Source organism: Haliotis cracherodii, unplaced genomic scaffold (assembly GCF_022045235.1).
Source record: "Haliotis cracherodii isolate W230 unplaced genomic scaffold, xgHalCrac1.p SCAF_15, whole genome shotgun sequence".
Taxonomy (NCBI): domain Eukaryota; kingdom Metazoa; phylum Mollusca; class Gastropoda; order Lepetellida; family Haliotidae; genus Haliotis; species Haliotis cracherodii.
Window position 1 is genome coordinate 36,063,356 of NW_027266270.1, and position 16,123 is coordinate 36,079,478.

At 38.1% G+C, this 16,123-nt stretch overlaps 1 protein-coding gene across 5 annotated transcripts in view; it reads left to right on the forward strand.

Annotated features, from left to right (window-relative positions):
* The window catches only part of LOC139462566 (solute carrier family 45 member 3-like), a 47,979-nt gene that overhangs the window by 20,584 nt on the left and 11,272 nt on the right, over nt 1-16,123 (forward strand). Inside the window, exon 1 of one of the 5 annotated variants that reach the window (XM_071244393.1) lies at nt 7,751-7,819. The exons of 2 other annotated variants lie outside the window; for them this stretch is intronic. The gene's annotated coding sequence lies outside the window, so the exon portion shown is untranslated. Of the gene's footprint in view, nt 1-7,750; nt 7,820-9,317; nt 9,368-14,746; nt 14,814-16,123 lie in introns of those variants that run through there. 2 more of the 5 variants (XM_071244394.1, XM_071244392.1) reach the window with 2 other exon arrangements.

The window sequence follows — 16,123 nt, forward strand, 5'->3', positions numbered from 1 at the left end:
AGTAAGGGTAGACAGACTAGACAAGTAAGGGTAGACAGACTAGACAAGTAAGGGTAGACAGACTAGACAAGTCAGGGTAGACAGACTAGACAAGTCAGGGTAGACAGACTAGACAAGTAAGGGTAGACAGACAAGACAATTAAGGGTAGACAGACAAGACAAGTAAGGGTAGACAGACTAGACAAGTCAGGGTACAAGAAAAGTAAGGGTAGACAGACTAGACAAGTAAGGGTAGACAGACTAGACAGGTAAGGGTAGACAGACAAGACAAGTAAGGGTAGACAGACAAGACAAGTAAGGGTAGACAGACTAGACAAGTAAGGGTAGACAGACTAGACAAGTAAGGGTAGACAGACTAGACAAGTAAGGGTAGACAGACTAGACAAGTAAGGGTAGACAGACAAAACAAGTAAGGGTAGACAGACAAGACAAGTAAGGGTAGACAGACAAGACAAGTAAGGGTAGACAGACAAGACAAGTAAGGGTAGACAGACTAGACAAGTAAGGGTAGACAGACTAGACAAGTAAGGGTAGACAGTAAGGGTAGACAGACTAGACAAGTAAGGGTAGACAGTAAGGATAGACAGACTAGACAATTAAGGGTAGACAGACTAGATAAGTAAGGGTAGACAGACTAGACAAGTAAGGGTAGACAGACTAGACAAGTAAGGGTAGACAGTAAGGGTAGACAGACTAGACAAGTAAGGGTAGACAGACTAGACAAGTAAGGGTAGACAGACTAGACAAGTAAGGGTAGACAGACTAGACAAGAAGGGTAGACAGACAAGACAAGAAAGGGTAGACAGACTAGACAAGTAAGGGTAGACAGACTAGACAAATAAGGGTAGACAGACTAGACAAGTAAAGGTAGACAGACTAGACAAGTAAGGGTATACAGACTAGACAAGTAAAGGTAGACAGACTAGACAAGTAAGGGTAGACAGACTAGACATGTAAGGGTAGACAGACTGTCTTCAAGAAATCTGGCATTCATTATACTGCACAATTCATCAATGAAGCCAGCACATGAATTTTGAAAAGCCTGTGCTCAATGTGCATTTGCATACCAAACTTTCACACCACGAAACATGCTACTTGTGATGTTGTCAATAAACAATTGCTCCTTTTCTCCAGGTGTTTCTAGCAATGGTTGCAATGAGTTGCAGGTTGAGTTCAACATTGGCATAATCATACCGAGATTCAGATTGTCTGGCCATGTGATACAGCACGTCAGATAACATGAAGGTTGTTGCAATAAACGAGTAAGACAGCCAACTCACACTGCAGTCTGTTTGCTGCAATATGGTATGCAAAATAGATATAAATATGAAAGCAACAATTTGTTTTGAAATGGCATGACCAACTCGTCACTATAATTTCAGATATTGACATGAAGTAGAGAAAAAGTTGTTTAACAAACTCTCATGTAATTATGCACATACGAGAAGGATTCTTAAATTAGGCCAATCTGTTCTGTTAAAGTGTTTTTTTTACAAAGAAGCGAAAAATTCAGTCACAACATTGTGATATGCAAGTTAGCCTGTGTCAGTGGTTTAATGCTATGTCATCACTGCGCATGAGTGTGCATGTGATTCTGTACTCATGCGGAAAATATCTATCAAATCTGTTACTTGATTATTATAGCTGTATTGGGTTTAGATAACAACGATATAAAATGCAATCTGAATTAATTGAAACAAGTCAAGTCAAGTTTATTTTAAGAAAACTGTGATTTCCTTTCTGTGTATTAGATACACGGGCTGATTTTAGAGTTGAGTGAAGAAAGTTTTAACACCACGTTGCAGACAGAGACACAGTTGAATCTTTCAAACATTATTTCTACCGGACACAGAGACCGTCACACTAAACGTTTACAAGTCTTAGCCATTTTTAAACAGACAAAATCCGGCATATACCGGCGAACAGAAACACTGGGATCACTTTGACATCTCTGTTACTATTTGTAATGAACAGTTAGCAAGGAAGACAGACTTGTAATTTTTTCACTTTTCTGAAATACATGAAGTTCATGGTCGTTGCATTGTTATCACGGTTGTTATGGCTTATTGAAATATGCATCCTGCTATGACCAGTGTGTCAAGATATGTACTGTCGTGGCTTTCAACGTTGTTGCACTCCTACAAATTAATTGCAGTCCAGGAAAATGATCATGAATAACAACTTGAGATGTGGGGTGGATGTAAAATGCCTGCCAAGCCCAAAGAATGACAGGTAAAAATAGTTTTGTACCATAAACCTCTCTAACATGACCACATGTTTGTCAATTATTTGAAAAGTCAAACGGAAAATCATCATAACATAACATGAGATAGATTGTACCTACGACTACCTTGATCATGTTTATTGTGATATATATATGATAAGGTATGTGATGTGGAACTAATGTGATACTGTTCTTGCATGACCAGGTACGTTATTCACATTGAATGCTCCTTTCAAACACTCTCCATCCCTAAAGCGAAGGTTTGTATCCCCAGCGGCACCTACCTGTATATGTAGCAGTGCAAAGCAACAGTGTACAGCGCCGCCATGTGAAGATATTCGCCAATATCACCCCAAGGATTCTTGTGAAGATTATTAAAAAGCCCCCTTCATGTATATATCAGCAGGATTTTTTCTGACATATATGAATGAATGACCTGGAAGGTCAAGGACTCTCGTTATGGACTAGGCGTAAGAAAAGATTATACTTAGTATTTATGAGTGGAATATCCCAGGGATTTTATATAAGATTGTAACATGTAATGAAATGTAAAATCAAATGACAAATGTTTTCTTTATATTCCCGAGGATCGAACTCGCAACCTTCATATCTGTAGCCCTGTGAGTGTGCCACGAGGCTACAGAGGTGTTGATAACCTTCACTGGTTTTTAGAGTGTCCTTTTCAAGATCTGTATGCCAGCAACAGATATTTTAAGCCCGTTTCCTAAGGTTCATGGAAAGTATGTTCGAAACATACAAATGTTAATAAATGTTGTTTTGAGTTTCTTTTTTCGGTTTATAAGTATGGAAAAACACTTTCGCCCCCGCAGTTTTTCCCGACCCCCAGGGCATGCTCTGTCTACCAAAACCGAGGGAAAGTGTTTTCTCCAATACGTAGATATCGCTGCAATAAAATTGCATCACAATCCTTTGGAGACAATTGTAACGTCATTGGTTACCATGACATCACAATCAAATGACATCACTAATGGCCCTGCTATTGAAGCTGATAGCATTATTTTTTACTCTTAAGCTTATTACTGCCTACAAACTGAAAAAGTTGGAAGAATGATGTTGGATGATAAATAAAATCTCACCCTCATGTCTTTTGATATCAAATATATCAACCACTTTTATCAACTCGTGTTGATATATTTGATATCAAAAGACACTTGGGTGAGATTCTCTATAAATTCTCCCACTCAGAAATTTATTTCCCTCTCAGGTTGGATACATCATATTTCATCAAGATCACACAAACCAATCAGATCTCATCATTCCTACAATGAGCTATGATAACAATTTTTGTTATAGTGGGGTCAAATGTCAAGTTCAGTTTTGAGGTCATAAAATGACCTGTAAATAGTTAATTCAGAAAGCACTGGCAGTTTGATATGGAAACTGCATATTGGTAACAGCACAAAAAAGTAATGTTCTTGTATTTGAGTGAATGACCTAGATTGTCAAAGTCACTCAGTGTTGTGTACAAAATAACTTTGAATATTGATATAAATGACAATTCGTATAGATGATCTCTTTGGTGGGTGTCAAGATCTCATCGACTTTTGGATTACCTCCATCAAGGTCACTTGAGGTCAAATTATGAAACTTGGATCAGATTGTTTTGCTGTCAGTGATGATGAACTCAAAGTAACGAACTTAACACATATCATATGTCATGTCATGAGGGTGTCAAATGTCATGGTCATTTTCAAGGTCATTAATGAAAAAAATGACCTGTTTATTGTTTAAGGAGAGTTCATATTTGTTACACAACCATAGTTTGGTAAAATAATGTTTCGCATGTGATGAGATTTCATAAATGGTCAAGGCCACGCAGTGATAGTTTGGATTTGGGTAGCTAGAGGACTCTCTGTTTCATATTGTACTACATTGGCAATGTGTTTTCCCAAACCAGAAGTGATATTGTTATATTGGAAGTGCTCATAACTGTATTATTACCTAAAGGCATAGGACTTTCTACTTCAAAGTTGTACTGCATTGACCAACCGTTTTCCCAATCCAGAAGTGATCCGCGCCAGGTTTTTTTCTGTTTCAAAGTTATTTTGCATTTGGATAAACTGTCAGCTGATGTGGTAAAGTCAGCATGGTTCGTGATAAATGCTTCTGATGGGAACATTATGGGACGTTTAGAATATGGTGGGTAGGTGAGTGTTATTGTTTTTCTAATTGAAGTGTGACTGTATTACGTAGATGTACTGTATCACCTGATTTCACCTCACAACAGTGGTGGTCAGGGGCAACGGCTTGTCAAGTGGTCTGAGCTGCAATTTGTTGTGTCGAGTTGCTTCCCTTTTAAAGACAGCTCGCTTGTAGTTCAACACAGTTATTCGATGTTGCAGTGTGTATCTATATTCCAGTTGTGTTGTTGTCTTGATTAAATGTCACATACCATATATGCTGTATTAAATGCCTCCTGACCAATTTCCACACCAATCTTTAGGTATTTTTAATAAGCACATTGTAGGACTGCAATTTTACGTGAGAGTCCATATTGTCTTGTTTATATAACAGATTATTTACAGAACATGTACGTGAAGAAGGATATGTAATTGCTATTATCAAAATGTTAAGTTTCATCAGTATTTAAACTAAGTTTGTTCACTGCTACTGAATCTCTGAAATCTAATTCAACTTGTGTATAGCACCCTCATTTGTCAGTTTTTGTCAAGTTCCCAGGATGCTTATTATGGCAAATATGGTACTCATTCCAGAATTTGAAAATATTACCGGTTGTGTTTGTAAGATATTTTCCCACTTCAAGCATCTGGTGCATTCTGGATTGGATTGGTCCCACGCAATTACTGATTGTCACAAAGTGTCCAGGGAATATCCTGGAAATATTTGCCTATGAGAGAAAATCCCCCTTGGTCCCGAAGCAATGATACTTTTTGGTGTGTGATGAGAATTTGCTAATTTTCAGAGATATTTCGTCTTCACACAGTGGAAACTGTATTTGATTTTCTTTGTGACTCAAATTATTTTGCAATTAATGTTGCTGGATTATATCTATATATCAGATATCCTATTTTTGGACACTAATTATTCCACTGTGAATATTTAAAAATATTAACATTAGTATTATCAAAAACTTACATCAGTATTTATATTTCTGTCCATGGTCTACTTTAGGAGAAATTACATTAATATTTATGTCTTCCTGTTCATGGTAGATGTTCATGTCGTGATGACAATTAGAGATTGTGGCAAAACCGCATTATCGGTGGTTCGAGAAGGGAGCTAACTCCGTTTGCCAAATAAAAAGTTTGAGGTGGGCCCACATTCGAAACTAAACACACTTGTTGAGAATATGTACAACGCAAACAAACCTGCATTACGAACTGCTATTTTGTCTATTTAAAATAAGTAATATGACTTATAATTGGATTAGAATGTACAAATGCGATGACAATACAGCAGATCTCACTTCAACGAACATCGCCAAACTAGGTCGTGGGGTCATTAATATTCATGAGTTATTCCTTTTATGGAACAAGTTCTCGGAAAAGTTTGAGGCTTGTATCATGACTGTCACGTCCGAGATCAACTATTTTTTCAAAACTAGTGTGGTCAGCTATGATGACGTTATTCAAACTTCAAAGACTTTGTGTGCATTTATAAAGATATTTCCCATCAATATTACAATATGACAAATTATGACAAATGTGAGCCCACTAGCCTAAATGACTCAGTCAACCCAATGAAGCCCGGTGATTTACAAATGTGGGCCCACCTGTTTCGATCACTATAACTTATAAGACGGGATCAATGTGGGCCCACATTTTAGAAAATGGTTATTGGCACTAAACCAATCTAAGAAGATGTACGGATGGAAACATAAATATATAATGCATTCAAACATTTAATTAAGAATATGTTTTACCTTAGGGATAAGCTGGGCATTTATTAGCTGGACCAACAACGTACAGCGTGACTGACGCCCTTTCTCGCAAATACGAAAACAACGGAGATAGCTCCCGTTTGAATTAGAGTGACCTCCCTTCCCCAATATGAACCACTGATAATGCGGTTTCGCTGAGATTGTTAAAGAGGCATGTTTACCACCATCAGCTGTTCATTTCATTGGCATGCAGGAGACAACAATCTTCAGTTTTCAAATGACTAGGTCCTCGACAAAATGTGTTTAGGCGGTAGTTTAATATATGTTATGACATAAAATAGCAACTGTTGTAATGGTGTTACAGTTTGTTGGCAAAAAATATATTATTTACATTCCAGTCCTTTCGTCAATTTTGCTGTCTTAGTTTCGTCTGTAGTGTGTACCTTATCAGTGACCTCGTCTCTGACCGTAGCAAAATAAATCTGATCAATATGGACTTTTCAGTTAGTTAGAAGTGACAGTTCATTATAGAATGACTATTGCTCCAGGTTCACCCTTTTGTTTCATAAGCAGCAATTAAGTCATTTATTCCTGCAGAAGGCAGCAAATTTGCCATGTACAGCAGCCAGAAAATATTTACGAGTAACCGGAAGTTGAAAAGACTGTTGACATTCACATGTTTATGAGTTACATTGGAATTATTGAGTCACAGTTTTCAATTTTTATGGACAAATCTGGAAGCAAACGTATCGTAGCATATTCTAAAAACTCCAAATCCAGCTTGCTGTTTGGCCACTAGAAATAGTTCAAAATTCGTAATTTGCGCACAGTGGCCGTTCTTGCACAAGGGTACATTCATGAAAACTCTTCCATCAGTGCCGTCTTATCTAAAGGCTAGGTGAATCTTATCTAAAATATGTTTGTTTGTAATCTGAAATTTGTGTATTATTATGGATCAAAAGTTCGAGGTATATTCATTTAGTTTTTGTTTTGTTGTCACTCCGAAGTTAAAATTAGCGTGTGTTTGAAAACTTTATCCATGAGTGTCTTTTTTTCTCTTGATTTCTGCATGGACGTACATACATGTACATCCTTTATTTCTATTGGATTTAAGTGACAAAAATATGTTTATGTTTTATGTTCACTTGGTGTTGTAGATTTTCGTGCGCTACCAAAGTGATTATGTTGTAAAAACAAACACTTGTTTTCCCAATCAGGGATATAAAAAAATGTTGTGCACTCCACCATTCAAAGCTCCATGCAGTGACATAGGAATAAACGTTGATGCGATATCTATGAGAACAATGCGATAATATCTCAGAATCGAGGCCTAAGTCAATCCCTGAGTGTCGTCTTAAATGAATATTGTAGTCTTGCTCGGTGATTTGTTTGATTTTGTGTCACAATTTTATTCACAGGTTAGTCAGGCCCCACCTCAGTTAGTGACAGGCGGCTGTCATAGAGCTTGAATAGTGTTGACTGTGGTGGCAAACAATAAATCAAATAAAAGTTTACGGAATTTTATCTGTCGAGTGCCTGATACATGATTCAAGAGCACACGTCGAAACATTTACACATCACTTACAAACTAGGACATTCAAAACTTGCTCAGGGTGTGTACTTCATTAAAGCACCTTGTTTTTTGTCCACCAGCTTGTGAAACCCTTACATTTAGTTGGTGTGTGGAAAACAACTGGAGTGACACAACAGGAGTGTTTGTCACCACACATAAGGTCAGTGAATGCTCAGAATTCAATAATTAGCCCCGTTCTGTTTGATCAAAAGTCCTATCCATAAACCAATGTCTTCCAGGGGACATGTAGCGACATGCTGTCTGCTTTTCATAAAAGCAATGAATCAAAGTGAGTATTTTGAGCCTACTTGATGTATCTGTAATGCATGCTTCATAACCGTGCCCTTCATCACGACAGACTGACAAAATCAATGTTTGTTAAGGTATGTAAAATCTGTTGCCATTGCCCGAATACCTTATGGTTCAAGGTTACACCTCCTTATGAAACTGGTACCGGTAACAAACGTTTCATCTCCAAACATCTGTCTTGAAGTTGATCGAGTCATGACTGGTAATTAAGCTTTACTATGAATGTTTGATTTGATATATAAGATAACACAACATGGCAGCAACTGACAAGTATATCCCTGTGACCTGCAAGCAGTGTTTTTGGCTGGCCCGTGATGAATAGTCACATGTCTGCTAGAATACAAGATGGCATCTGGTATCAACGTTTCATGGTTTGCAGCTAAGTTACTGTAATGAAACAGAGGACGGTTTAAAGACTTAAACTTAAAGGTTAATTTCGGTTTAACAAAACAAAAGATTACTCTAGTAAGGTAAATATGCGAAAATAAAGACCAACAGACCTGACACCTTCAACCATCTGACTGGATCTGAGCCTGCAACATCGCTCTGGTCAGACCACCTCAGGGGTCAGGTCCTCGGGTCCTTGTTTTCGTATATTAACCACGTCAAGAGTAATTATTTGTATATTGTTGGACATTGTTTAGTAAATGAGTTTAATGTGTATTATTTTTACTCTCTGTACTTTGTTGTTGTTGTTATGTCAAATTTTTCTGTATGCACAATAGTGCCATGGATCATTTTTCTGTCAGTTAATTTGTCTTTTTATCTTAACATGTAAACCAGTATAATTATTTCCTTCATAGTCAGCAGATTTGGATCAATAAAATAATTGAGAAGTAAAGTTGCCATCATGGTCTTGTTGAATCAGCAACAAAATAATTGGCATTATTTACAAATATTATATAGTATCGTGATTATCTCAACCATATCTAGTTTCTTACACTAACAACCATTGTCCATTTTACTTATTCATTCATATTGAGAATCAGATCAATCTTTGCAAACTTTTCTTCAGGTGAGATGGATTGTCAAGTTGATTCTGCCTTATAAAATGTAAGGTTTGCCACTTGTGTGTGTGTAAATAATGTTAAGTGCTGTAAAGATCTTTTGCATGCAGAGCATGGACTCTTGCCCTGAGACGGAAATAGGATTTCCACACACTAATGTTTATGAGAGAAGAATGCAGTTTTAGGGGAGTTTGATATAATATTACATTATGCTCCTATGCCAGATAGGCAGGTTACAAAGTACACTTCCTCCCCAGCGGATACACTGACCCATGAGGCTCAATGGCACAGGTCACTTTAACACAAACTTTAGGATTATGGGGAAGGTTGTAAAGTTTGAGTACTCTGTTCATGGGCGCAGACAGATAGTATGTGTGATTTCCACACAGGAGGTAGGTCATATTACTGTATAGGCTTGCCTGTGCAGCCATTCAAGCATGCTTATATAGACAGACAGGTCAATGCATTCCTTCATTCTGGAACATCTGGGAGTAACAGGTTGTCAGCTTGATGTGTGAGTGTTGTGTAGGTAACCGATTGAGTGTGAACAATGGCTTATTTCAAGTCAGCTAAAGTTGCCTTTTCAAAAATTTAAAACTTCACACTGTTTGTTTCGTTCAAAATTCAATTTTCCACTGTTAAATTTCCTGGTAAGCTAAGTCTACGTTATGTTTTTCTTCTACATTTGTACCATAGTTCACATTTCTGAGGATTTCACAGTAAAACTGAAATATAACTTATATTTTATTTAATATATACTTTTGTCATCGATCCCAATTGTGTGGATCGATGCTCATGATGTGGATCACTGGATTGTCTGGTCCAGACTCTATTATTTTACAGATCGCTGTCATATAGCTGGAATATTGCTGAGTGCAGCCTTAAACAACAAAGAAACAAACCAACAAATCTTGCATCATGCAGGGCGATTCACAGTGTTCACACAGTTAAGCATAGAGTTCTTGAAAGTCTTTTTATCCAAAACAATATTGTTAAAACATGATAGGTGCTAGGATTCCTTCATTGGATGTTGGCCATGGTTTAAGTAGCTTTGTCCACTCAGTTCCGTTGTTTAATCATTGAAATGGTCAGTTAATGGTCTAACCTATACTTGTAACAACCTATAAAAACGATGGATGGACTTAAGTTTGGAGCATTTAGATAACTGTCAGGATAAACCAGCATGTTCTACAGGCAGATCCACATGCTTGGGTAGAGTGTTGATGGTGTTCCAATCACCCTGTTAATATGGACCCCAAAAATGTCAAACAGAAAATGTAACCTTCATATGATTGAAGTTTCAGAAGAATTCATCAGTATACATATCACCTGACATCCCTGTTTGATTTGTCTGTCACCGAACAACTGACCGTGGTGTTTGATTTTATTGTACAGTAGTTGGCATCAGGGTAGCCTCGTGGTAAGCATTCGCTTGTCATGACAGAAGCCCAGGTTCAATTCTCCAGATGGCTGTAGTGACAGAAGCCTATTTCTTGTGTCCCTTCCCATGATATTGCTGCAATGTTGCTAATGGCGACATTTAACCATGCACACTCACTCACTGTCTGATGCTGGATGGCCACACTTTGCAAACACATTGACAAATCATTCGTAGATTAGTTTAAGCTGCTGGTGTATTAGAGCTGGTGCAATTGATAGCATAATCACTCACTCAAAAGAACTGCATAGTATAGTCAAAAAGAAATCCTTACAGGACAACATGTTTGGGAAATGGGAAATAAATTCAGAAACTGCTGCTGTAACCTTGTATAATGTATGGTGTTTGTACATCATTGATTGCAAGTCATTAATCAACATATAAATGATGTTCCGGATCATACACAGCACTAGTCAGGGCAGGTCGAAGATAAGGAATTGACATAGAGAAATATTGAGAGTAGCGGGTGACATCGCCTAGGTGAACACTACCAAGCTGACTGTCGTTCATTTCCCAAAGAACATCAGCATTGTCACATGATAATGTTGTCAATCAAGTGGAGACATAGGGAACTACTTAAGGGGAATTCCTCAATGTGTAAAAATAACATTAAACATCATTAGGGAAAACTGACAACATCAATTCAGGCTATGAATGATGCAGGCTTTGAAGCCAGACAGAACATGTATATGTCGGGTTACCGAAATGAAACGTTCATTCGAAGCTATAACAGAGAATGGTCGACTTACCAAAGGAAATCACTAAGCTCCACACTGTCATGTATTGCTTCAGGAAATCCCCATCATCAGCAACCGTAGTAAGACTCAAACACACCCACAGTTCACAGAATATCATTCCATTTTCCGCATCAGCCGGGTCTGGATTTCGCTAACTTTACTGGTTGTAACTTGTATTTCAAGTGATTGACATTGCCATAGCCGCCATTTTCTGCCATTTGTAAAACCAAAATGGAATGTTTGGGACAGACGACGTCAAGAGTCGCGTTGATATAGCTTGCTTTAAATAATTAAAGTTTTATGTTTAATGGATTGTTTCGTGCATCATGGAACAGCAATGAACGTCAACAAATACAACTTCAATCCTTAATTAAATTTACATAATGAGAGTGGTAATGTTTGGCTCACCTGGAAAGTGGCAACCCCCTATCATTAATTTTGAGGGTCGTGTAAAGTAATGAAATGGTGTAGTGTACTGTACATTTCTTGAATTATACAATTACATGGTACATGGGATACAGAATGCATAGTTTGAAGGGATGTCAGCGGTAGAAACTAACATTTTTAGTCCACTAGTCCTTATAATGATAACAAATAGCAAAACACTTAAAAATGGCATATTTCTACTAGTCCTTTTGATACCTTAACTATTGGGCAGTTTGGCAAGGACTACAGGACTAGTGCAAATTTCTAACCCTGGATATGATACATATTATGATAGGTTGTTTATGATATGATATGTATTGTGATACATAATTTGCTGCAATTTTGTGTGATTTTTCTATGTTTCATAGTCTTTTCCTGACTTTTGTGATTCCACCTACCTCATTGTTTACTGAAAAACACAATTGTGGATTAACAGTTGATTGGACAGTATAAAAATTAAAGCAGTGAAATTGTATGTAACATGTGTCACGTCTCACTTAACCTTTAGCCTGCTGAATTGTTTTCACACTTCTTAGCCCTGCCTGCTGGATTAATTTTAGCATTAGGCACAGTATAGAGGATGGGTGATTTCAAATGGTCAGTGCTTCATTAAACAAGGGATATTTGAACCAATATTTCACAGTAATACCTGATTGTTTTATATGACAATGTGTATTTTTCTATCTTGACATTTTCAACATGCAGAGGTTAAGACCAAAGTGAACATAAAATTTGTAAATTTTCTTGAACTTACCTGAATTTCATTATTGAGGGTAAAATGCATTTCATATCAGGAACCTGTTTAAATTGTTAAATTTGTGAAAATATATTTGGCATATTATTAAACCTGTTTGACCTTGTATGCTTCCGTGACCCGGAAACGGTAGTAGATGTATCAACATGCCACATGCAAGTTTCTCAGTATATTTTATTCAAAGTTATGTTGTTTAAAGGTTCTCAGAAAAAGTTTCCAAAGATATCTTCATATTCTAAATTTTCTAAATTATATATTGTTATTATGTCATATCAATTTGTTATATATCACCAAAGCCGCTGTTGTCAGAAATATTTTTTAAAATCCTCAAGCGTGGAATCCATTATGATTTCGGATTTAGACAAAATTTAATGTTCATGATCTGCATAATTTTGCTGTTGAATCGTCTTGTCAGTACGTAAGTAAGTTGAGATTTTCCATATGACCACAGTCATACCTTCTGATATCAGTAGTTTGTTCAACTCAATAAATCGTGGGGGCGGAGGGGTAGCCTAGTGGTTAAAGTGTTCGCTCGTCACGCCGAAGACCCAGGTTCGATTCCCCACATGGGTACAATGTCGAGACCCATTTCTGGTGTCCCCTGTCATGATATTGCTGGAATAATGCTAAAAGTGGCATAAAGCCTCACTCACTCACTCACTCCCTCAATAAATCGTAAGTTAGCCACGCCGTCACGAGTCATCTACGTTTGTCACCAGTATATTAAAGTCCGAAAGTTTATCAAACAAAATCATATATAAACTTGCAAAATATGAGATAATTTTTACAAAGATGTATGCATCTACGTAATTATTTCCAGAAACTTAAGTTAGATTAACTAAAGGATTGTAATGGTATTGCGGGATCACGATGCATGTGGAGTTTTTTACTGCTGTTGCCATGATAGTGTCCATTTCATCCAATTGATGATGTAATAAATTCAGATTTGTTGATAATTACTGAAAACAAAATTTGCTGTTCCATGTGTGAAACAATCCGGGATTACAATAGGAATCAATACAGGTATCGCACGTCATATCACATATAATACCATATGTATGGCGTTACATACCAGACTGGTAAAACCTGTGCAGATACATTAAGTTTGTTTCTTTGTTGTTTAACACAGCACTCGGCAATATTCCAGACGGCGGTCTGTAAATAATCGAGTCTGGGCTAGACAATCCAGTGATTGACATCATGAGCATTGATTGGGATACGATGACATACATCTCCCAAGATCCCGTTAGACGCCTCTTACGACAAGCATAGTTGCTTTTTATGACCTATTCTAGCCCGGATCTTCACCGGTCTGTGTAGATAACACTGATGTACTACACACATACACATACACATGTACATACACACTCTGTAAGCGTTGCCAGTGACACACATGCAAAGGAATTACTATATATGTACAAGACATAGGATGTGGTAATATAGTCACTCATCAGTCACTCATATCGTTTGTTTGTTTGTTGTTTAACGCTGCCTTCAGCAGTATTCCAGCAATATGATGGCTGTCTGTTCATAATTGTGTCTGGACCAGACAATCCAGTGATTGACATCATGAGGATCGATCTACGCGATTGGGACACAATGACATGCATCAACCAAGTCAGCGAGCCTGACCACCCGATCACGTTAGTCGCCTCTAGCGACAGGCATAGTCACCTTTTACAGCAAACATGAGTTGTTTGACCTATTCTACCCCGGTTCTTCATATCGGGTATCACCCTTATCGAACATGCACACATTTATTCACATTTACTTGCCATTACTGTTCTGATAGGTTATAACATAGGATATTTAGTAAATAATATATTTTAATACGTAAGTTGAGTATTACAGAGATGATCAATAGCTCACTGAATATCATCTACAACTATAAAAATATACACAGTACAGTATATTTCTAATCAAATAAATCAGAAATGTCGTACACAATACGTCCAATTTCTAATCATAATGAACTAGAAATCATCACTGTTTACAACATACAATACATTATCAACGAACCTTATGTATGAATGATTTTTGGTGTCTCAAGGTCATATAACCTTATTAATTGAGCCTGCCACATAAGGATCACCAAGTTTTTTGTATCTCCCTTTTATAATGACACCAATTTATTTTTAAAAAACCCACTTTTATATGAAACTCTTTGTCGCTCGTTTTTATCATCTTGTATGAACACTGAAAATATGATGTATCATGAGCGTATTATTGATAGAAGATTTCATTTTATTTTAGTTTTTTTCGAGTAACTACTTAGAACTCAAATATCGACAAGTATACATTATTGATTTGGTGGACAAAGCTGTTACACTGTCATAGGATTGATTATTGACATGCAGTGTGAGTGTTATGTTTGCCACGCTATGTCTCGGTGAATCAGACAGTGTCTGTCAGTGCTGACAGTGCCGTGGTGAAGACGTGTGTGTGTATGTACTGGATTGCAGGGAACTCCATCAACAGTCTCTGTATGTACTCTATTTCAACTCTTTGTTATGTTGAGATAGTGAAGGCTGCTTAACATCATTCTAATACTTAACATTGTAATTCTGATTTGTCACGATAACATAGTTTACATCAGTGTAAAACATACACAGGTGTTTCCACATTCACTTGAGCATGGTATCTGGACTGGTTGTTTGTCTACATCCATCCTCCACTCCCCATCAGGACTTGTTGTTTGTCTACATCCACCGTCCTCTCCCCATCAGGACTTGTTGTTTGTCTACATCCTCCGTCCACTCCCCATCAGGACTTGTTGTTTGTCCCCATCCACTGTCTACATCCTCCGTCCACTCCCCATCAGGACTTGTTGTTTGTCTACATCCATCCTCCACTCCCCATCAGGACTTGTTGTTTGTCTACATCCATCCTCCAGTCCCCATCAGGACTTATTGTTTGTCTACATCCACCGTCCTCTCCCCATCAGGACTTGTTGTTTGTCTACATCCATCCTCCACTCCCCATCAGGACTTGTTGTTTGTCTACATCCATCCTCCACTCTCCATCAGGACTTGTTGTTTGTCTACATCCATCCTCCAGTCCCCATCAGGACTTGTTGTTTGTCTACATCCATCCTCCACTCCCCATCAGGACTTGTTGTTTGTCTACATCCATCCTCCACTCCCCATCAGGACTTATTGTTTGTCTACATCCACCGTCCTCTCCCCATCAGGACTTGTTGTTTGTCTACATCCATCCTCCACTCCCCATCAGGACTTGTTGTTTGTCTACATCCATCCTCCACTCCCCATCAGGACTTGTTGTTTGTCTACATCCATCCTCCACTCCCCATCAGGACTTGTTGTTTGTCTACATCCATCCTCCACTCCCCATCAGGACTTGCTGTTTGTCTACATCCACCGTCCTCTCCCCATCAGGACTTGTTGTTTGTCTACATCCTCCGTCCACTCCCCATCAGGACTTGTTGTTTGTCTACATCCTCCGTCCACTCCCCATCAGGACTTGTTGTTTGTCTACATCCATCCTCCACTCCCCATAAGGACTTGTTGTTTGTCCCCATCCACTGTCTACATCCACCGTCCACTCCCCATCAGGACTTGTTGTTTGTCTACATCCACCGTCCTCTCCCCATCAGGACTGGTTGTTTGCCTACATCCTCCGTCCACTCCCCATCAGGACTTGTTGTTTGTCTACATCCATCCTCCACTCCCCATAAGGACTTGTTGTTTGTCCCCATCCACTGTCTACATCCACCGTCCACTCCCCATCTGGACTGGTTGTTTGTCTACATCCACCGTCCACTCCCCATCTGGAC